General features: G+C 37.7%; 1 protein-coding gene across 4 annotated transcripts in view; it reads left to right on the forward strand.

Annotated features, from left to right (window-relative positions):
- Nucleotides 1-23,490, forward strand: part of LOC123311432 (homeotic protein spalt-major-like) — a 93,005-nt gene that overhangs the window by 59,677 nt on the left and 9,838 nt on the right. The window lies entirely within an intron of this gene.

The raw sequence follows: 23,490 nt of genomic DNA on the forward strand, positions 1-23,490 counted from the left end.
TAGTAGAGAAAGTCGGAGTGCGTTCACTTGCCCCGTATTGCGGGTAAGTGTGCGCACCCTCACGGGGTAAGTGAACGCAGTGCTCAGTGAACCACACATTCAAAACAAATTACAAAATAATGTCATCAAAATGTTACAATATTAGAGAAATGCTGTTTATTGTCAATACAGAAGCGCCATTTTATAAGCACTGCATTATTGTTCGTGTCACAATTCCTGGTGAACACAACACTTGATACATTCCTCTGTTGGCGGCTCTTCATATTTTTCTGAACAAATAGGACAATACTGATCGAGTCTTAACCAAGAAAATCAACAATGTCATAATTTATTCCTCACTGAACTAATGCCCTTATAATGAATCTATGCGCACACTTACCCGCGCACACTTTCCCCAGTAGGCCAAAATTTGAATTGACGTTCTTGTAGAGTTAAGCAGCTAAGAGAACCCAAAATTTTTAATTATACAATTAGATTAATATGAGCATGATAAAATAAAAAATTGTTTAACACTGAGGGACTCGGAACTTGGACCTGGCAGAATTTGCAGAGATGCTAAAAATTAACAAGAAAACTAGTGAATTTGATTGATAGCAAATAAAAAGTTAAAGAAACGTGGCACGGCGCACTCCTATGAAAAACTGATATGGCGATTCTGCGCCCTTGCTTCACCCAAATAAACCCCTCTTTCATACAGTGCATAGTCGAGATATACGCAATGCGCACACTTACCCACTGCGCTCAGTTACCCCGAATGACTCTATATCTTTTTATCAGGGCCGAATCAGAAAAATTGGTATGAGAACGAAGTGTTTCTTTTGACCTCAAGAATCTACTGTTAGAATATTTGTACGAGTCAGAGACTCACCCTGTATGCTCGTACACACGTTGTTAATGGTTGAATTATTGTGTTTACTTCATTTTGTACGCATTCAGACGTAAAATCCAGTGAAGTGTCAACATCTACGTAGTGCCCAATTCCAAAGAACAACATTTGATGGACAACGTTGAGTTTTCCTCCATACTTTATACTATAGAAGCACAATTCTTTCAAAAAGAGCACAACTATTCTATTCGTCATGTCACCAACTATTTCCGATCACTCGAATTTTGACAGTAGCTGGCCAAAATTATGCACAACTAGACCAAGAAGAACTTCTGTTATTTTTATGGGGAATTTTTATGATTTCGATGTGCTGTTAAAAAAATGCTGGAATTTAATAAATTTGCAGCCGTTTTTTGTCGAGAAAGTACCACCCACCTTTCTTTGCAAGGAGAAAATTGGGTAAAAACTGTCTCTCAAACTTCGCGACCCTGCCACAAGATTCCTGAACGTACGGTGCCTACGAACAGTCCCGCTCTGCATCTACCGCACCGAATCTCCAACGCTGGAATTAGCCTATCAATAATTTCCAACAAATTCCCGTCGGGGAATCAGCAGGAGAATTTATTTATCTCGGCGCGTCCATTGGACACCACTTCTGCAAGCGCGCTATCGGTTCTTGTAAAATGCGGGCATTACAATGGCAAGGATCGTTATCCAGCGCTGTTCCATCGATAGCTGCGATTCTCTACGACGCCGTTATGGCCGGATCGTGCATAGAAGACTTGTAAACTGCCCACTCGCCCCAGAAAATCTATGCGATTATACGGCCGGATGATTCCTCTTTGAGTTTTCGGTGTAGCCACTTCAAAGATGCAGATGAGGGGGATGCGGATGCAGATTCGTATTCGCGCCGGTTCGGTACCGGCGTGTGTGTGGATTTTCTGGGGCCTTATTGGTTTCTTTCGAGAATCCGAGGCTTGGTCGCGTCTTGTTTGATCATGCCTGAACGCATTTGGCTTGTATGCGTATCATAGGAGAATTTGTGGCAGGAGGAGGCTGAAAAATTAGGCTAGCACCTTAGACTCTTTTGTCTAAGGCTAGCACTGACGTGGAGTCAGGAGCTTCTGCGGCCTGTCAAAATTAAGAATCAGGACCTTGAACCATCTAGATATTGACCCTATTCATAGCTGCTTAGTACAAATGAAGATTGAAAAAGGGAACCCAACCCCCCAACCTCAAAAGAAGCACCATGAAAAGTTATACAAATGGTTTTAAAATTTGAAACAACAGGAATTGGCGCTGGATGTTTCAGTGTTGGCATCAAATGCTCGCAAGCCTCAGGCCGCTGTCTTTCTAATCGTTATTCAGGCAGAAATGTTTGAAACTGTCATAAATAAGACATAGCAATACATTATGATAGTCTAGAACATATCAAAGTATGGGATTGCCGAAGAAACTCAATGAAATAGGCAAGAATAACAAGGTATTCCTGGTCACTCGGGGACCAAAGGCATTGGAGAGGCCAATAAAGGAGTACCGAACCTCTTTGGGGTATAGAAAAAAGTACCTAGAAGAAAGAGATTCTAAAGGTTAAAAAATAAACACTATGGTGGTATCTTCCAAGGCTAGATCATTTGGAAAAATTCCTCTAGAACTTCAGCACTGATAGATTTAAGGAGTATCTGGATCTTGGCAACAGTATGCTGCAAGCTCACCTCCTGGATTACTTAATCCTTACTGGATTAAGTAATCCAGATTACTTAATCCTTACTGGATTAAGTAATCCAGATTAGGTACTTAATCCTTACTGGATTAAGTAATCCAGTACTGTAACCCTTACTGGATTAAGTAATCCAGTAAGATCAGAACTGCCATTGCAACAAACGCAAAAAATGCCTTGTTGTTGAAACTTGCAGAAGCGAGAGGAAAACATCCTTGAATCTCTTCAAGGGCAAGCTGTTGACGACGTAGTAGCGGAAACAGCTTCGATGGAGGCACAATAGATCTTCAGTTTGAAATGGTACTTAAAATCTACAGTCTACAATCCACCACCAATTCAACTTTATCAATTTTCTTTTCCACGGAGGACCAAAAATTCAAGATATGTACCTACAGCTATGAGTAGAAGACATGATATCATACATTAAGATTCATCATTAGAAGCTGTTTTCAATTCGTGTAGAACTTCGCAGGATATGTCAATTCTTAATTGAATGAATTACAATTCTACTGTTTTTCCAAATGTAACATGTTGATCTCCAAACCATGTACCCTTTTGTCATAGTTTTCTTCTTTGAATGATCATTTCATTCTCGCTCTTTTCTACAATTTTTGCTTCATTTTTCTTAATTTCACAATAAATCTTCTCTACAGGTTGACACGTACAAATATGTCAATAGTAGATTCTTGAGGTCGAAAGAAACACTTTTTTGTTCCACCATTTCTTTCGAATCGGCTCGGTTTGAAAAGATACAGACTGTTGAAAAACTATAAAAAATGTTATTTTATGTTCTATCTCACTAACGATTTCATTGAATGAAAAGAATTTCGGAATATAGTTTTTCATTTATTTCATATATTTTGAACATAAGATGATACCCACATCTTCCAGTTTTCTTATTATGACCATTACGTACAATAAAAATACCAAAAATTCAAAGAACCCAAGTCTTGAAACTAGTATTGAATGCTATCTTCTGAATATTTGAACGTTTTGTAAAATAAGAGTATTCCTCATACTTTCTCGTATAATACGCAGTTTTCGAGTTATTCGATGTTCAAAAATTAAAAAGTATCTGTGAAATTTGAAAAATTGGGTGTTTTTGCTGAATTCAACTCTGTTTAAAAGATCCACAGATGTGTAGTATCATAGATTTAGCTAGTTATTCTGAAGGTAATTTTGTTATTCCAGGGGTGGCACAGCTCATTATGCAAACTCAAAATGGCTATATCTTTTTATCAGAGCCGAATCGAAAAAAATGGTTTAGGAAAAAAATGTTTCTTTTGACCTCAAGAATCTACTGTTGAAATATTCTTACTGGTCAAAGACCCACCCTGTTTCGCTACAGAACTCCAATCATAAATTTTTTTATGATACCGTAGAAAAATTCTACCAGGATACACCAGCTTTATCCTTGTCATTTTCTATCGGTAGATTAGCCATAAGGAGTTACCTACACCGGGTCCATGCGAACCCCACAAAATCCGAAAAAGTACGCGTAAGTCACATATCCGAATAGCAAACCGGCGTTCTCATTAGCGCGCACAGCCGACCAATCAACCGGTTCGATTAAACCCCATTTAAACGCCACGATCACGATAATCGTCCGCATTTAACGCATTTGTACCGTTTAATTTTAATTGTAGATGATCCTTGTCGTTCACCACAATCGGCAGGCGAAAAAAAACCGATCGGTCCTGTCCGCGACAAACGCGCCAAGCTTGAAAATGTAATCGGGAGATATGAGCCTTGTAGATCGTAAGTCTTCCACGGTGGTCACCGGACCGCAGTACGGTGGAGAAAAAGTCGGGCGGGGGGTAGGTGGTGGCGGCTGCACCTCCGTATTTTAATTTTAATTAAACCTACTGTTGGATCGTTAAATGTGTGTCTGTCCCCGGTGTGTATGTGTGTGCCTGTATCGATCAGGTATTGAGATTACCTTGAGACGGTGCGTTGCCATTGCTGACGACCTCTTGTGGTCTTCTGTTGTCGGATGGATTCATGAACACTTTCACTGACACCTCGCAGCGACCAGTACAGCTCGCCGCGTGATCGCCTGTCCAGACGGTTGATCCTTGTTGGGTTGGCTGCTTGTATTTGAGGTATGCAAAGTTGGCACTTCGATGCGTGTTTCACGATGTAACTCAACAGTATGCGAAGTTCTTCTGACAATTCGGCCATTAAAATCCAAATATAGATTTCCATGGGAACTCAAAACATTGTCCCAATCCACTGACATATGGAAATGAACTGAGAAATATCAGCATCAAATTGGCTACTTTATAGAAAGAGAGAAATGATCGTCAGGCCAATACCTGCCTCTTTTCTGTTGCCATGGACCGTAGTGTGGACCAATCAAAATTCAAGAAAATGACCACTAGCTGGCCTGATAATCAGTTTATCCCTGTCACTTTTCCTGACCGTATTTCAGGAAATGTTCAGTCCATTTCTCTGTGTCTATGTTCCATCATAGTTTCTCGAGTCTCGTGGTGACTTCAAATCAATCGATGCGATTCTAGGTCATGAAGTATGGCTCTAGGCCTTCTTGTTCATTGAAAAACGGAAAGCTAACTCTAAGCACCCTAATTTTCTGAGCTGGAGCAGGAATATAACAACCATTGAAGAGTTGAGATAAGAAAAAATGAGGAAGAATTTAGTGAAGTAAGTGGATCTTGTAGCCTATTCGAATTCATGACCAAGGCTGTTCCATATTAGAGCTGCAATGTTGTCTACAGCTCCAGTTATACATATAGAGTTATAATGAACTCCAGTACCTGGAATGGCTTCCAGGAGGTTATACCCTTCCTTCTTTCTAGACCAAAGCATCTCTTGCGTTGACTATCAATGGCGAGGCATTGTTTCCCCATCAGGTGACCTGAATTACTGAATTTCATCCTTCTCTCCACAGAATGTACACACGTCAATTTTTGATACAGGTCATTAGATGCTTCATGAGGCGAAAATGTCCTGTAATATGAAGTATAAAGGTGCAGCATATTCTTGTAAAGATCCAGATACCTACTTTTTAGATCTCGTAGAGCTACAGGTCTCAAGGAACATACAGATCCTCTCGAGTTGATAACTAGTAGGTACTTGGCTCTAAAATAACGCTCTGAAAATTCTTGGCCATGGCATTTTATCTCAGATTACCCACATAATTTTCTTCGTTTTTCATCCCCAAATGATGAAGCAGTAATGTCCTGCTATTCTGGTGAAAATTTTGATAGTGTTGCTCTTCTTAAACGGCATCTTTTTTGCTCTTGAGTGGAGCAAAAGATATCCGGAAGGCTGATAGGTCCATACAAATTGATATTCAGTATATTCATCTGAAGAATTTGGTGATTTACCTCTGGTGAAAAATAGCAATGTAGCTCCTCAAAATGGCCAAAATTTCATGGTCAGCCATATGTTATTGAGAAGGGTGTCAGGTGTCATACAAGGTATTATTTGATTCAATCGTAAACCTTTGCAGAAGAATATTAAACATAACCAAATTCCTTGTTCTGTAGGTAGGTACCTATATAAATATCCATTTCGTATCTCCCTCGAACCTCCAAATAACCACGATCGCAGCTTGCAGCAACTTTTGGTCCCCCAAAAAGAAGAAGCAAGGGCCGACGTCGATGTGAAATACCGACGACCAATGGTACCACCATCCTCCCGACCGAGGCCGTGTACCAATGGTACATCCCATACGTCTTGCTCATACGAGCTGGTTAAGTGACACACAGCTATTTTATGCGACCACCGGATGAGAAATGGCCTTTCTCATTGGCTTAATAAACGAGTTATGATGTTTCGAGATTGGCCGTACCTTCCCGCGCGCACCGCCCTCTTGCGGGCATGTACGCAAGTGGTTTTATTGGCGTGACTGCAGGTAGATCGAGGACCGAGAACACCTCAATAAATAGAGTTGAGAATGAAAATAGACCGTACCGAGGTACCGACTGGTAATGAAGTACTCCGGCCAGCCATGGGAACCAGTTTGGGACGATAACATGGCGGTTGGAAGGGTCCAGACCGGTCCCCAGACAAAGAGATCTTGATTAAATTCAAATGATGAGCAAGTAAATCTTCGGTGTGAATATCTCGCTTATGAACTGTATGCGGACGGGTCGTATGGACTGCTAGATGGGCCAGACTTCGTGCTGCCATAACTTCTGGCATCATCTGCATAACCAGATCTAATGGGTGCATAGCCACTTGAATCGAATCATGTAAGATCAGAAGTGGACTAAACTACTGTTTCTTCCATGACAATGGAAGGCTCCTATTCAACAACTTTCTTTATTTGATTTCCGTCATCTTCAGATTATTTCCTAGTTGCCATGAAACTTCTCTTTCTAGTCTTTCTGTTGTCAAATCATACTGTCTTCTGATATTTTCTGTCTTTTGATGATTGTTCTAGTTATCCGTCCTATCCATCCTTATAGTAGCTCTGGAAGACCTTAATATGTCTCTATTTCCTTAGAAGCCTCAAGGGGAAGTTCACCCAAAGTCGCCATTCCATCGATTGTTGCTTTGTTTCTGGTCCTGGATCGTAGAAATGTACCCAAGACTCATCCATAGCAACAATTCGGTTTACGAAGTCTACATCGTTTTCAAATCGAGCACAGATCGAACGCCATGCTTCTACCCTTGCACGCTTTAGGTCAACAGTCAAACATTTAGGGATCCATTTTGCAGCAATTTTTCTCATTTCGTAATTGATGTGAACTATATGATGAACGCGTTCGTATGAAACATTCAGTGCTGAAGATATACGTTTTTGCCCAATTCGACGGTCTGATAAAATCATGTCATGAACTGCATCGATATTTTCGGGGACTGACACAGAAACTGGCCTTCCCGATAGGTCATCATCTTCAATTGAAAATTTACTTCTTTTGTAGCTTGGAGTCCAATTTTTCACGGTCGCATACGAAGGACGTTGATCACCAAGGGCATTAAGCATATCTTTGTAAATCTGCTTACCTCTTAACCCTTTTGAATACAGGTACTTGATGATGGCTCGATACTCCAATTTTTCGATTTTCACAATTTCGTTGGACATCTTCTTTCATTCAATTTATTGCGTAACTCTGGTTTACTTTATTGACCTCAAACTTCACACTGACACTTCTAATGAGTTATTGTTCGTTGCTATAGTAACGTAATATTTTTTTTTGTCCATGAAACATTTTCATTATTTGAAAGACCCACACAATTTTTTGACAAGGATTCACCCCTTTTTTCTGCAGCTATTCATTTCATCCCTGCATATTCTATACTGAGTGTTCGCTCACAATAACCATATGACATTATTTTCGTTGAAAAAGAGCTGAAAATTCGCTTTCACTTTTTCTCCCCATAAATGTTACATTCATCAATTTAAGAACATAATCTACCTTTTTTTCAGTACTTTATCGCATCATAAATCCATATTCTTGGAAATCTCACAGTCCCGACACCGAGTGGCTGGTTTATAAATCAGCGATTTAAAAATAGCCAAAAACCCAGTCCTTACCCAACGTTGCTCCTGTAGATGCAACCTAGAGCCTTGTTTATTTTAATGAGAGAAGACATGTTTCATTTATTTCCCTATTTTTCTATTTTCGAGCCGGGCCAAATATTTATGTACAGACGCATAAAGCGGTCGGAAAAAATTCAATTATTGTACTAATCGAATTGCTTCCGGTCCACAGACACGTTCCATCTCGTATTCACGGGAACTGAAAAAATATTGGGGTGATGTCTAACAGCGCCAAGGGATGTGAACTTTCTCCTCGAAAAATGGGAATTGGAATATTTCTCCGCTCCTCAGGTATGCGGGGTTTATGTTTTTTCATTTCTATTTATTCCCCTCAGTTCCGTTGTTTGCTTGCTTTTTTCCTTTGATGTGAATCATATTGGTATTTAATGATGCAATGTTCTTGAGTTAACTGGTGAAATTACCAGAAGAAAAGCTTAAATTTTCTGAAATACTTGGACAATTTTAGTAAAATTATCACATTCTCATTCTGATTCGATTCCAAAAATTGATAGAACCTTTTAAGGTTCGCCTTTCGCATTTACATAAAGTTTAACATGCTGGCAAAATTTTTGTTCATTTTGTTTTCTCTCTCATCTTTCTCTGTAAGAAAGCAAACGAATTGAGAATTTCGGTATTATTTATACCACTCATAATAAGGTTCCCCTTTTCGTATCTAGCAATTACTCAAGAATACTTTTTGCAGAGTGACTCTCACTTGAAAGTTCATATATCTCTTTATATTTAACATTCCTCTCAACTATACCATGTCCAATTTATTCATTGCTTACAGGCGAAACAGATTTCAAAGTATTCTCTAGTAGTTTATGATGGTGAAGAGTAAGTAAGGAGCAGTCCAATATTGTTGGCCCAGCTATGAGGAAATAACAGAATTACAGTAAGCAAAAACCTCTTCACTTAACGAAGGGTTATAGGAAAGAAACAATATCATTTGTGACTCCTAGGCAGAAATTTTCCCATCTTCTGGGACACTAAACGAGGCGATTCATTTTTCTCATTTTCCTGCAATTTCCTGTATAATCCTTGTTGATAATCACGCAATTATAAGCACATCGCATCAGCTCAATCTTAATCCGTTATAGATAAAAGCGGCCATTATTCAAGACCCTATTCCGAGCTGCTCCTGTCTTAATACCCATTCCTCTTAATTCTCGTTAACAATAAAAATTAATTTTACTAAACGGCCATAATGAACAAACTTCATTCAACTGCGCCAAGACTGATGGCTCGCATTTAAAACGTTACCTTTTGCGAGCACATTCAGACCGTGAATAATAATGCCAGATTGGGAATTGTGATCCACAGATCTGCAGAGGATCAACTTCAATACTGCATTTATTACACTGTTAAATCCGTAGTCGACATTGGAATAATCATTTTACCAGACGTTTATTCCTTGTACTGATTAGATTTATATTGCGTTCCTTTTTAGATAAGACGTTAATTTCGTTTAATGACACGTCCATCTATAAACGTTAAGGTTGTAATGTCCGCTACTGTTTCCAAAGATGTAGATTCATTATGTTTTATATGCCCCCCTTTTGGGAGGCTAAAAATTGTTTTGGAGCTTTCCGATAAACAATCGTTAAAACGTTGAGAAGTATACTGAATCAAGGGTCTCTTAGAGTCATACTGGGGATTTCATCTGACATCAGTATTCATAAATTATACTACTCAACTTCCATCAATTTATTTCAGAAATATTCAGATAGAAAAAAATTTCACAGGAGCCAAAAGTCTCTGAATCGATTTTTTCAATGATTGTCAATTTCAATCGAACTTATGCGTTCAAACTGGGAATAAGCAATTGCAGCAACAAATGACACGTGGTTTTTTATGCCACTATATGCAGCCTATTACATTTTTACTCCATTTACATTCATTTTAGCTGTCAGTTGGTCATGAAATAATTTTCTCAAGTTTTTGTAACTAGAACGAAATAAGGTTGGCACTTATGAAATGTCGTTAATGTCATCATAGATAACCTGAATGTCATAACGCCGTTGCCACAACTAATATCAATTTTTATTACGAAAATGCCGAAAGTGATTGATAAAAGAGACAGGGTTTCAGGAAGTGCTATTTAGAATTCAGGTCCGCTCATTCAAATAGTTATACCCTCATATTCTAAAATCCACAATACGTCAGACGGTAGCGAACATATTCAATGTAAGAGAATTTATAAACCCACATTTTCGCACTATACAGAGTGAAATGTGTCAAATTTCCATGGCCAACCGAGTGCTTTTATAGAAGTAAATGTAGTATAGGTACTGAAGCTTTTGAATAATCTGAAGTAAAAATTGAAGAGATTTTGGGGACGACGAGTCAATCTCAACAATATTATGTATTTCGGGTTTTCGGGAACAAGACTCTATGTTCGATATCTGAGGACAAAATTGAAAATAAACAATCTTTCAATTTCCAGAAATCCACCGCGGATTTTTCCAGCCCCAGATAAATTGCCTTACTTTTCGGCAAAAACTCGCATGGGACAACATCTCTCCAACTTTCCTCCCCCAATTCGAACTCTGCGATATGGGAGATATTTCCTCCATTTCCTTGTCACCGTCTGTTTGTGTCGGAGCATGTTACATGCACGGGGTATATATATGTTTGTTTTGAAGGCATAAACTGCATAGATATAGTCGAATATTCCCCCCAGAGAGAGACTCCGCTCCCTTTTCCGTTCGTATTCGGTGATTTTGCGGATGTAGCCAACAAGGCCGAAACGTGAATATTGGAGAGACTCGCTATTTTATTCAGATTGGGGATACCGCGGAAGTTTGGAATTTTTATTATTTCGCAGAGACGCGGATGGGACTGTAAAGATGCCTTCCCGATTTGCTCGCTCTTGAATTTTTCAAATTTCGTTCTAGGCTCGGAAAATACGCTGCTCAACGACTGATAGGGATCACGTATGAAATTCGTGGCTTTTAATTTATCTGAAAAATCGGTTATACTTGTGTTCTTCTAGGAAAAACAGTTGCTTTTGTCATTACCTGTTTATTTTTTCACTTCATCAAATTCTTGTCCCTGAAATAGGTACCTATACCTACTCCATTCACTTTTATCCTAGCAGTCGGTTGGCCATGGAAATTTGACACATTTCACTCTGTATAGTACGAAAATGTGGGGTTATGACGCTTGTCAAAACATTTTTTGGTTTTAAATCAACGCTATGTTGCCGTTCTACGTAGAAGTTTCTGATATTACGTATTTTATCACAATGCCGAATCTCTTCGGAAAATATGCGACGAACATAATTGAAGTTTATACAAACTGATTGAAGGCATACCAAATCCAGTTATTTGCATGGAAAATACAAGAGATCAGTGTAATATCATAATATGCACTAGCTTGAGGAGAGTTAATGTTCGTTATCTTCTTTGGCTGAAGTTTGAATACGTTAAATCAGTTGTAGATTTCAAAAATATTAACCCGAAGATGAAATGCTTATGATGCAGTGGTTGGAATGGGTATCTCCTGAAGGAATTAACAGATATTCACAAGAATGTTAAATTCTTCAACAAAATTCATCTTGCATCAATATAAGTAAAAGGACTTAAAAGAAGTTTCAAGTCAAGATGAACTTCACCTTTGAACAAAAATTTCACATGAATAAACAATCAACAGGACAACTGGCGCGTATTTGTGGCTGTTCATCTTAATACATTGATATAATAATAATAATTAGGTGTTTATTGGTACCTTAAGACATTTACAATGTATAGGATAAGTCAAATGAAAAATAGAAAAATCAATTTTCGGGAACTTATTCTACGAGGACATTAATCGAAAATCATGTAGTAAACTTTTGGCATTAATTCACTCAAACATAAAATTCTCAAAAGCCACCACTTTTTTGGGTCTCCCAATAAAAGGAAATTCTTTGTCATCCTCTTCATTCATAATCTTTCTTGATTGTGGAAATATTCAGCTGAAATATAAGTCGTTTAGATTCAGATGAAACGCTACCGTCTGACGTATTGGGGATTTTAGAATATCAGGGTATAACTATTTGAATGAGCGGACCTGAATTCCAAATAGCACTTCCTGAACCCTGTCTCTTTTTTCAATCACTTTCGGCATTTTCGTAATAAAAATTGATATTAGTTGTGGCAACGGCGTAATGACATTAACGACATTTCACGAGTGCCAACCTTACTGCGTTCTAGTTACAAAAACTTGAGAAAATTATTTCATGGCCAACCGACTGCTAAAATAAATGAGTGGATGAATAGTGGAGAAATTGAAAATTTCACCATAGAGAAATGTGTTACATCAGGTCCAGCCTGAGCTACTCTACCCTGATGAAAAAGACAAAGCTTGCGAACTCTTCAGTCGATTTACAGTAGCAGATGTATTTTTCTTCGCGTTCTTGTAGATTCCCCCAGCGAACTTTGCCAGGAGCATCGGAGATTTAACATTGTTTTACGTTAATTTGGAATCGCTGTGTCGTTAGTGTCAAGGTAATTCAAGCAGTCGTCATAAATAGACTTCAAGGCACGTGCGTTTTGGTAGGAATAGGGTTGTGATATATTTAACCGTGGGGCGAGGTTGACAGGCAAATGTTTCTGGTAGTCTCGTGCTTGGCTTCCGTTTCCCTAAAGCTGGAAACAGCCTGTTATCATATGCGGGGATGAAGATGTGATGGGTAGATGAACCCGAGGATACAGTGGTGGGACCTGACTCTGGGCTAGAGACAGTCGATACAATAAGGCACATACTTCGAAAAGCGTTCCTGGTTTTGATCTTCTCAGGGAAATATAATGTACCTATCCTAAATCTTTCATTTACGTTGCAATAGATGGAATTCAGTTGAAACCCTTGTTGTGAATGCAATAAATGGTTGAGAATCAACCAATTTCTAAATTTCAGGATGGTTTCAAGGCTATACATGCAGTTTCCGAATCAATTTTTAGATTGGGTTGATATATCAAATTTTATTTTACATTTTTCTGCTCTTGTTTTCTTTCAATTTCAGATGAGTGTTTCTAGTGACTTCTAGACTTCTAGAAAACTGTGGATTCTTTTTTTTTTCTATAGATTAATCAATTTTTCCAGCTCGAAATGGCCTGCAATGTCAGATATAGAATATCTTATTTCGTGAACAGTCTCGACTCTTCGTGATCGAGTCGCACGCCAATGGGGTTAAATCTCATCCGAATTCCAGCTTCCGTCTTCAAATTTCGTCGCCCATTATTATTACCAGTCTGGATGCGCCCCCCCTGTCCTCACCCCGAATTACCCCAAAATCGAGGGGGTTTTGTTTATGAAATATATCCGCGTTCAGCTGAAGACTCGCAGACGTTCTCGATCATTTCGCTTCTTAAATAAACTTCGTCGCACCACCGGATACGATATTATAAAACGGGCTTCCCATATTGTATTTCCATTGAAGCCTTTCGTTCAGCCGGTATTTTAATTTCGCGAACATTATATTATCTGCATTACTGCTTGATATGATCCCGATACGACGAGGGGTCAGCGGAGGTTACCTGCGATCCTGTGACGGCGCGGACCCCTTGACAGACCATTCGCACGCTTGTCAATGCTCGGTTTCTTCGGGCTCAGAATACGATGTACTGAAAAATGTTTTTTTTAGGTTCGTCGTCGGAATTATTACCAAGTTTTATTCTTACTGCCCTTCTAAAGAGTACAGGGTGAGTCTTTGACGTTGCCACGTTTATATTTTTCGTTTTTTCTAACTGAAAAGTTGATATCACTCACCTGTCATCTTCGACGTCGCTGTCAAAGAGAGGCTGCTCGTGTCCGGCTGTGAATTCCCTGAAATCCGCCTATCTGTATGGAATACCTCGACGAGAGGCACGTGAAAATTCCAGAGGAGTTGTGCGGGGTAGACGTGTGCGAAATGATCGCGATATGGAACATGCAAAGGCGAGTTAACAGCTCGTTGCATATCTGGGATTGCGAATAACGCGTATTAAAGGCCCAGGCAGGTTGAGGCGAAACGAACTGGCGTATCTGGTCCGCACAGTGGCGTAGATCATGGGTCAACTCGTGCTCTAAAAATCAGTTTTAGGTGCCATAATGGTCTTTATGGTGATAGGTGAGGCAGAGGTGAGGCAGTGTGTCAGATATATGGAATATCCTGTTTCATCTTACTTCTTCAGTCATTTTTTTTTCATCATTTGCATGCACAAGGATTTGACTTGCTCCTTAGGAACATAGGCTGAGATGCAAGCCTGAGGGGTTCCTTGTCTAGATTAGTCTGCTTCTTTTAAACCTGGGAAACGAAAATGATCAAAACATTCACTTCTACCTACTAATATCACCAGGGCTGTTATGGAAAACGATTAATAGCACTTATTTCATTCAGCCAACTCCAAATTAAAGGAGTAGGGGAAAGTGGGGGAATTGGGAACACTTAATTTCAAGCGCTGAAAAATCATACAAAAAATCAATAGATATTTAAAACTTCCATTAAAAAATGAACTCTGCTTATTTATGTACTAATCGGAAACAAAAAAACTATATAAAATCAACGTTTCCTAAAAAATATCAACGAAAACAAAAAATACTATCGTTTCTATTTACCCGACACCCTATGGGGTAATTGTGAACAGTCCCGAGAGGCAAATAAGAATGAAATGGGATAATTAGAAATGGCACATATCACAAAAGTATCAACTATCCACTGCTTGTTTCTCTCAGTTGCAGCTCAGCCTAACGTAAGCTTTTCGTTTCTTGAATCTTTGAACACACAGCAGGGATATTCACTTTTATATTTCGTTTCGGTCTTCTTTTTATAATTTCTTGGTATCTAGATACAACACAATTCAACGTTAAAATATTTTTGAACTATCAACCAGAGCAGCACAAAAGTGATTGGAAACGCAAGGGATATAAGGGCCGTTCCCAATTACCCACCTGATATCGTTTCTAATTACCCCAAGTTATCAATAGAATTAAAAATGGCTGGCATTCACTTATCCATTTTCTTTCAACTTCAAATCACGTAGGTTTAGAAAACATATAGTACCAGTATGGAATCAACAAAATATGGCACATCTAAATTTCAAAATAAGATAGTTACATCTGTTATAACACACGAAAAAATTATAGTTGAAATGCGAAAACAATTTTTCGACTCGCCGTTACAAGAAATATGCAACTCATCGTCGCAACTTTTGACATAAGCCCTGAGAATCGCTAGATGCATCCGTTGAAAATGTTGAAGACAGGGTCGCACATGAGGAAGTATTTTTTATCTAGCTGTTCCCAATTACCCGCCGTTCCCAATTACCCCACTCTCCCCTAATGCTAATATGTATGTATATTACTCAATTATTTCAGTATCATAAAAAGTAGAAACTTTCTTCCTGGTATTTCTCGTATTTCACTTTACATGTCATTGTGTACATCACTGTTTTTTCATTTTCCCATTAATTATGAATGCACACTCAGTTCCAATCAAGGGAATAGATAAAGCACAATGTTTGAATGGCACCTGAATAACCAATTAAATGAACCAATGAATACGAAGTCGATTCACATCATCGGCCAGTTGCTACTAATTAAAAGTGCTGTTGAAAACAAGAGATCCATAATATAGAGTTTTGATTCCTTAAAATTGAAAACAATAATGTATTTCGTGACGTTTTCTCTGATGAAATTTTGCCGTATCTTAGTATATATTCTTGTTTAGAAAGAGGTAACTTTGATACGGTGATTAGTATACAACATAATTTCATTAAAATCAAGAACGAGTGAACTTTCTGCTTTATACCCGAAATGACATACTGGAGTTCAGGTAGCAGGGGTCAATCAGAAGGCAGATGCTACTTGTGACGACCCCACCCTATATTTATTAGATACGACAAAAATTGATCTCACTTTTGGTTTACGTGACAGTTGCGCAACTGACCGGCTATTAAATGGCATACTCCCCCACTCATGATGATTTATTGCGATGCATTATCTTACGGCAATAAATTTTGTCCATTCTGTTGTCGAATAAAGATCAATTCCCTACTGCACACGAGGGTCCAACCCTGAAATTAGGCCATTAAGATATAACTTTGGACTTTTCAACTCCGAAACTTGCAGTGGAAAATAATGGTCGGATCATTCCTACGACCAAACTCCAATAATTTCAGACTTTGTTTTCTGAATGGAAACTATTATTTTTTGATGCAACCGATCAATTTAATTATGAAATTATGTATGTATGTACGTTAGAATGGATGTTAGAAATTAAATTGCCTCCATTATTCATTAATTAACTCGGAATTATGCGGACAACACTTAACTAACAATAAATCCTTTTATCGATTGGGAATAACTTGAAAAATGGAATCCATTCTTAATTATCAAGGCAAATCAGTCTATTTCGAATTGAATTAATTGTATTGTTGGATATTATGTATAAATTTCGCATTGTTCAGTCAGAATACCATAATTATTCCATTACTAGTAAAGGAATAAACATACTGGTAATTTGGGCTCAAAATTCGAAAATTTATCACATTTTTCAAAAGTACCACTCTCTTATTTGTAGAAATAAAGGCTCCAAAAGCGCTTTGATGAATCGATTAAGAATGAATGTCTCTCGATGAATCGCTGGAAGACCAGCATCCCATTCACGTATCACGCCCAGCAAAACGACAAAAGCGGCACAATGAAAAAATTGGACGACAAGGACCCATAATGGCACAAATAAAGGACATTTTCTGGGGGTTATTAATAGCCGGGGCACTTTTCCACGTAATAATAAGTGAGGGTAAGGCCATTTAACGGTGCAACGAAGCGTGTGCACGGTAAGATGCGAGAGACGACAAATCCAGTGGTGTATTTCCTTTCATGCCGCAACAAATTCATGTCTCCAGGACCTTTTATACGAATTCTATGCAACGCTATGTAATCCTAGAACTTTATCCATTCTACCTGACCGCATAAGCGAAGATATCGAATGCAGGCCAATATTTGAAGACAAACAGCGTCTATATTTATGTCATTGTAATGTCATCGTTGCCGGTATTGTGCTCTGAATATCTACTTGACAAATATTCCAGGTAGTTAGGACGGTAGCTGCAGATGGGTGAAGTATAGATGCCTCGCGGTGATAAGGCGTAATTTTCATGGTTTTGGGTAAAGGTATTCCGTAAAAGATACCTTACATCCGCTGACTCGATTTTGAACATCCAGATCTTAGTCCAAGATGTTGCATGATACAGACGACAATTTATCGAATTTCAGTTTTGAAATAACGGAAAATTCAACACAAAGGATAATTTTTCTGAAAAAAAATTAATTCGAAATTAAAAGGAAAAGACTTCAAAAGATTCTGAATCAGATGAAAAGTATAATACTGTACTTTATCCATCATTAAGAAAAGATCATTTCTATATGTATCTCACCCTATTTACATCATCTACATCAACTCCTGACTTTTAATATTGATATACAGAGTGTTCCTAGAGGAGCTGTACATATTCTTATCAGAGATAGAGTAAGACTAGCTGGGTACGGATTGACTATAAAAAATTAATTTCTGGCTTCTCCTGAAAAGCTACAGGGTGATTTTCGAAATTCTAAATTCTGAGACAATCATCAAAGCCAAACTTATCGACGGAATTTATTGAAACTTGGGAGGTTATCGACACAAGCTGAGATTGAGTCAGGGAGATATCAATTATTTCAATAACTGATTAATCCTCATTCAAAGTGTTCAGGGTGAAAACACCACTTTGTATTTCGAATTTCAAATAGCTGTTTCGATATTAAGAAAGAACCTAAATTAAGCTTTCATGCGTGGTACAACTCAAAGTTGTGACATCTATAATTCTTTTTTCGTGAATTTTTGAAATTGGACAAAGTTCGAAAAATTTAATTTATTATCAGAAACCTCAAGGATCTCCGCTATCAACATCAATATATAAATTTTACTGTTATGATGTGTCCATCAATCCATCTAGGAAACAATATGTACTACAATTTGCTGACGACACAACACTGATAGTACATGAAAAATCATTGCAAAGTTGCATACAAAGCCTGCAAGAACAAGTAAATACCGTCACACTATGGTTCCACAAATGGAGGTTGAAACCAAATCCAACTAAGTCCCAGTTTATCATCTTTGATCACATAATCAACCCAAATTCACCAACTATTAATATCAATGGAGTTAACATAAGACCTTCGCCGACTATAAAATATTTGGGTGTTCAAATAGACAATAGATACAATTTTAATGCCCACACAAAGATGATAAAGAAAAAGACTATCTCCAGAGCCACATATTTTGCTAAAATGACATATAAGAAGCAAGGAATCAACATCTACAATGCAGCAAAAAGACCATTTGTAGGCCATTGATTGAATATGCTCACCCAATATACGCAAACTGCAAATCCAGAGCAATAAAAAATCTGCAAGTTGCAGAGACAACAGCCCTAAGAAAGATAACACGAATGCGACACCCAAACAATGTTCTCCATAATCCACCGAATCAACTCTTATACGAAAAGACAGGAATTGAACCAATAAATGAAAGAATCAAGAGACTCAATATGAAGTTTCATTCTAAACTGATAGAACAGCATGATATAATTATACAATACCACGATGATGGAACGAATAGGACTAAACGAAAACATCCCACACAGACTCTTCTGAAAATGTTGAATACCAACTAAATAATTATTGTATTGTATTTTATATAAAAAAAAAATGATAAATAAAACTGTAAATTTAAAAGGCTGAAGGACCCTAGGTCGATGGCCATTTGTTTAAAGACAATAAAGAACTGTTATATTATATATATATATATATCAGAAACAGAACTGAAACGTGGAAGTATTCGTGAAAAATCATTTGGATAGTCAGGAGCTTTAATGAACACATTTATCAAAGAAATAGAAACAAATGAAAAACATCGAAAAACAATTTTTGCTCGTGGCATTTTCGAATTGCTCTCACAAAATATTTCCATTTTTGGAAAAAGGTACCTACATTTTATCTTCATTCTTCTCCAGAAGACGCAGATGCCACCATCCACTCTTTATGTATTCATTATGTCCGTCTTATCTCAATTCTATCACCAAGAGCCTACCTTTTTTTGTGTATTCTCGCTCTCAGGCCGCATCATAAATATAAACTAATATCGGCCATTAACAGTATCCAATTATGAAATTCCACGATAAAATGGAGCTCGTTAAATCATTCAAATTCCCATAACAAAGAGCCCAGTCCGATCTGGTATCCTTTATCGGAAATTTTTCAACCTAGGCCAACGATACCTTGAGATTTGTTTGGGAAAGTGTATAGATGAGATTCGATAGGATCTCACCCGATAAAAATAAATCAAGGATTCGGCACTCGTGAAACGGTAAGCGTAGGACGTTGATCGAATTATAAATAATTCTTGATTAGTTCGATTGGAATCGATACCAGTAGATAGTGTGAGTTACCGAAGAACATTACAAATTTGGAAGAAACACTCTTCTTCATAGTGGGCATCGCCAAGAAGTGATTTCAGTATTTCATGACAAGACAAGAAAATTTATGTGAATACCAAGATTTTTGGTCGAGAAAACAAAAAATCTCGAAATATCTTGTCTAACCATGAATGAGCTGAAATGTGTGAACAAAATAACATATTTTAACATGAGAAACCTACTTATTTCTATTTATTGCACACATTTTTTGCTAGATAAATATAAATTGAAAAGAATTAATGATAATCTTGTTGAAACTCTAATTGTAATCTAGTTTTACAATTTTTACTTTCAGGCATACGTTTTTTATGAAAACATGGTGAGATTTTGGCTTACCTTTTTATTATTTTCGCTGTTGTTACTTGTGTCCACCTCAGAATTTCGAAAGAACAACAGAATTTCTTTCTGTTAGTATTGCCCCTAGTAGCTCTACCACTATCTTGCATTGGCGAATGCTGCTGCTTTGTCCTTTTAAGGAAAAACTTTCGCAGCTATGGTTTCAGATTCAGATTTCTCATTTTCAGTTTTCACTCGAATTAGTTGATTTAGCTTAAGTTTCACTGATCCTTTTATATTTTTACTTAAACTTACGTTTCTCTCTATTCCTTGTTAGTGAAGATTCTTAATCAAAATCGGATACAAATGGCTCAGCAGACGTTCTGTTTACTGAAGAGTCAATGTCACTTATGGTAACATTGACTGTTCACCAATTTGTCATAATCAAGAGTAAGTATAGAAAGAAGTTGCAATTCAGTCGATTCAAAAGGTGATGACGTAGAAGGTGGCAAACTAAAGTACAATCGACAGAACTAGGTCTGTGACGATAGATAATAGTAATAAAACAAGTTTAAAAGTGTGTTATGCATGAAAAGCAATGAAAAATTCGCCGGGGAATCACCATTTACTGTGTCACTGGTTAATCAAGAAATTTCAACATCTTGAAGACAAGACAAGATTCAGAACGTCAAAAAGATGTCAAGATAAGATTTTTGTTTATTTCTTGACCTTTTCTCAAGACAAGATAAGAAGTCAATCATCAAGACAAGAATTCTTGTTATAATTTGTTTGAAGCGTTGTTTGATGGATATAATTTACAGTGGGAGCAGTTGATCAAAGACAGTTTTGTTGTTGTGAATATATGCCTTATTCACCCTGTAGGTGGATATCATGCTGACATTAGAGGTGAACACCACCAAAATTTTTCCAATGGACCTTTCGCTCTCATAGAATGTTTGCTAAATTTCATTTCTGTCACAATTGCGGTTTCTCAGAAAAAAATCAAAATTTCTTCAGAGGTGGCGTCTTCAGTAAAGAGGGGCTGATCAAAAAAAATCCTTTTATATGAAAGACCCACACTATTTTTTAACAAGGAATCACCATTCAAATTAGTTTGAGAAGCTCGTCGTTATACAGGGTGCGCGATAGATAATAGGCCCCATCCTATCTCTCGCATTCACTCCGTCATGCATACCTACCTATAGGGGTGCACGGGATCAAAAGAAGTACTTCGTGACCATCAATTTACATTTCAGTGTTACATACCATATTCGGTCTCGCTCGGCCAGTCTCCATTGTTGCAGGGATGTGTTACATTTATATTTACACCTCTACATTGCTTTGTTATAAGCAATTTATTACATTATTGTAATATAATGCAGTGAGCTCCGGTTTACCGTAGAATTATCACCCAGAGTGCAGTAATTTTTACGCCCATTATATTCTAATAAAATCGAGGAATGGGGTTTGAGTGCTCGAAAGTTTTTTAGCTTCGAGCTTTGTATGCGAACTCGATTTATTCGAGATAAGCGAAGAAATTGTATTATGAGCTGGATGTCACCTTTCAACAATTGATTTCGATGAAGCTGACCTTCTCTGTCGGTAATATATTATTACCTCTTTCTAATGTAAGATCATAGTGGCCTGGCTGCCATCAAACGCATCCACCCCGTAACTCACAACCCGCCAATATCCCACCACCATAAGTCCATTTAATTAAGCAGAAATTAGCCCATATATCATGGCATACCTGGACCCAGCCTGCCCATAAATACGTCCCGTTGAAATTTGCTGAATCCCAACCTGTTAACTCAACCTGTCGCATCCGTCTAAGTTATACAGCAACTGCACTGGCTGCAACAAGCCAGCGATTTAATATGCAAGAAAAATAAATCTCCAATGCACTGCCTTCCCGAGGCCTTATAATTAGTGGTTTTTAAACAATGCCCCGGGTTTTATTCTCTCTGTCTTTCACTCTCCCATATTTATTTCCTTCATCCGCCATATTGTTGTGGACTTATTCTTTTGTTGGCGAGTACTGTCGTTCCTCTCGATCGGATTTTGTTCTGTCGGACCACGTCAATTTATTGCGCATCTTTGGGCGATGTCAGGTTCGTGTTTTTTTAAAGATCGCTGACGTTTTGTGGGAGTTATCCTTGGGGTCTTTCGAGTGGTTGAAATATTGAAGGTTCTCCTTATTCTAATAACTCTTGTCTATTTCAACATGAAATACCTATTTCTAACTATTGCACACAGTTTTTGTTAGAAAAATTCAAATAGAAAATAATTAATGATACCTAATCTTGTTGAAACTTTAATTGGAATCTACATTTGCGAACTTTACTTTCAGGCATATACCTTTTCATATTTATGAAAACATGGTATAATTTTGGCTCTTTTATTACTTTTGCCGTTGGTACTTATGTCCACCTAATTTTCGAAAGAATAACAGAATATATTTCTGTAAGTGTTGCCACCAGTATTAGTCGAAGTCGCTTTAGTTTTACTGATCATTTTATATTTTCATTAAATTGCTTGTTAGTGAATATTCTGAGTCTGAATCAGAGACAAATACCTCAGCGGACGTTCTGTTTACTGAAGAGTCATTGTCACTAATGGTGAAATAAGACTATACCATTAACCGTATAAATAAAGATTTCAAATAACTACAACTTTTGTGCCAAAACGCAGTTATTATTTAAATTGCACAAAGCATTTCTCCTAGCAGTTTTTTCACATGATTTTCCACTATGGTTCTGAGACGAAGTTACCGCAAGGAAAACGACCAATAGAGGAAAGACGACAAGCATATCTAATCGATTCCCAGACTGTGCATTGACCGCTTTTCGCTAGCTTGTTTGAGCAGGCAAACAAGCAACCACGAAATCGGTTCTCCAAACATTATAATAAATGTGGAGCATCCCATAAAGGGGAAAACCGTGTAGGTACTTTATAGTTTAATGCAGGATTGCGGAATATATCTTGGTAACTTTTGCTCACCATTCCTAAGGACACAATATCTAATATAAGGTATAATAAGGTCCCCATGCAGCCGAATGGCTCTATAATTCGGGATTAAACTCACAAAATATTAAACGGATTTTTATGCGGTTTTCTCCAAATGATAGAATGATTCATGAGGAAGGTTTAGGTGTATAATTTGTTGAGGTTTTTTCCCGGGTTTTGTATGAATCGATTGAGATATGACCCTTAGATTTTTTAAAATGTCGTTATCCAACCGTTCCTTTTTGACTTTGATGGTCCGCCACGAGTAAACTATAAGAGATAGAGAAAAATGGTCAACTACAACTTTGTAGCGCACGAAAAGTTCTACAAAAAAGTCCGCGATGTCTCATATCTAACTTTCAAGGATAACCCATAATAATCAGTTTAACATTGTGAATTCATTTCAAAATATTGTTCCATTTGGAGAGATCTTTTGACTATCATCGAATCAATTCATATAGGAATGAGTATGACCATCATTTTCGGCATTTATTCCTGATGGAAAATGCCCTTTACAGCATATTCTTTCAACGAACATTTCGCGAGATATGGCAGGTTGAAGAATGGCAATTTTAGGCGAGAAATGATATTCATCGCTTTGCACCTTAATGTAAGGGGTGAGGTATTATGGTGCATCATAGAATCTGCGTCTGCGTGAATCGGCATC

Source organism: Coccinella septempunctata, chromosome 4, assembly GCF_907165205.1.
Source record: "Coccinella septempunctata chromosome 4, icCocSept1.1, whole genome shotgun sequence".
NCBI classification, from domain to species: Eukaryota; Metazoa; Arthropoda; class Insecta; order Coleoptera; family Coccinellidae; genus Coccinella; species Coccinella septempunctata.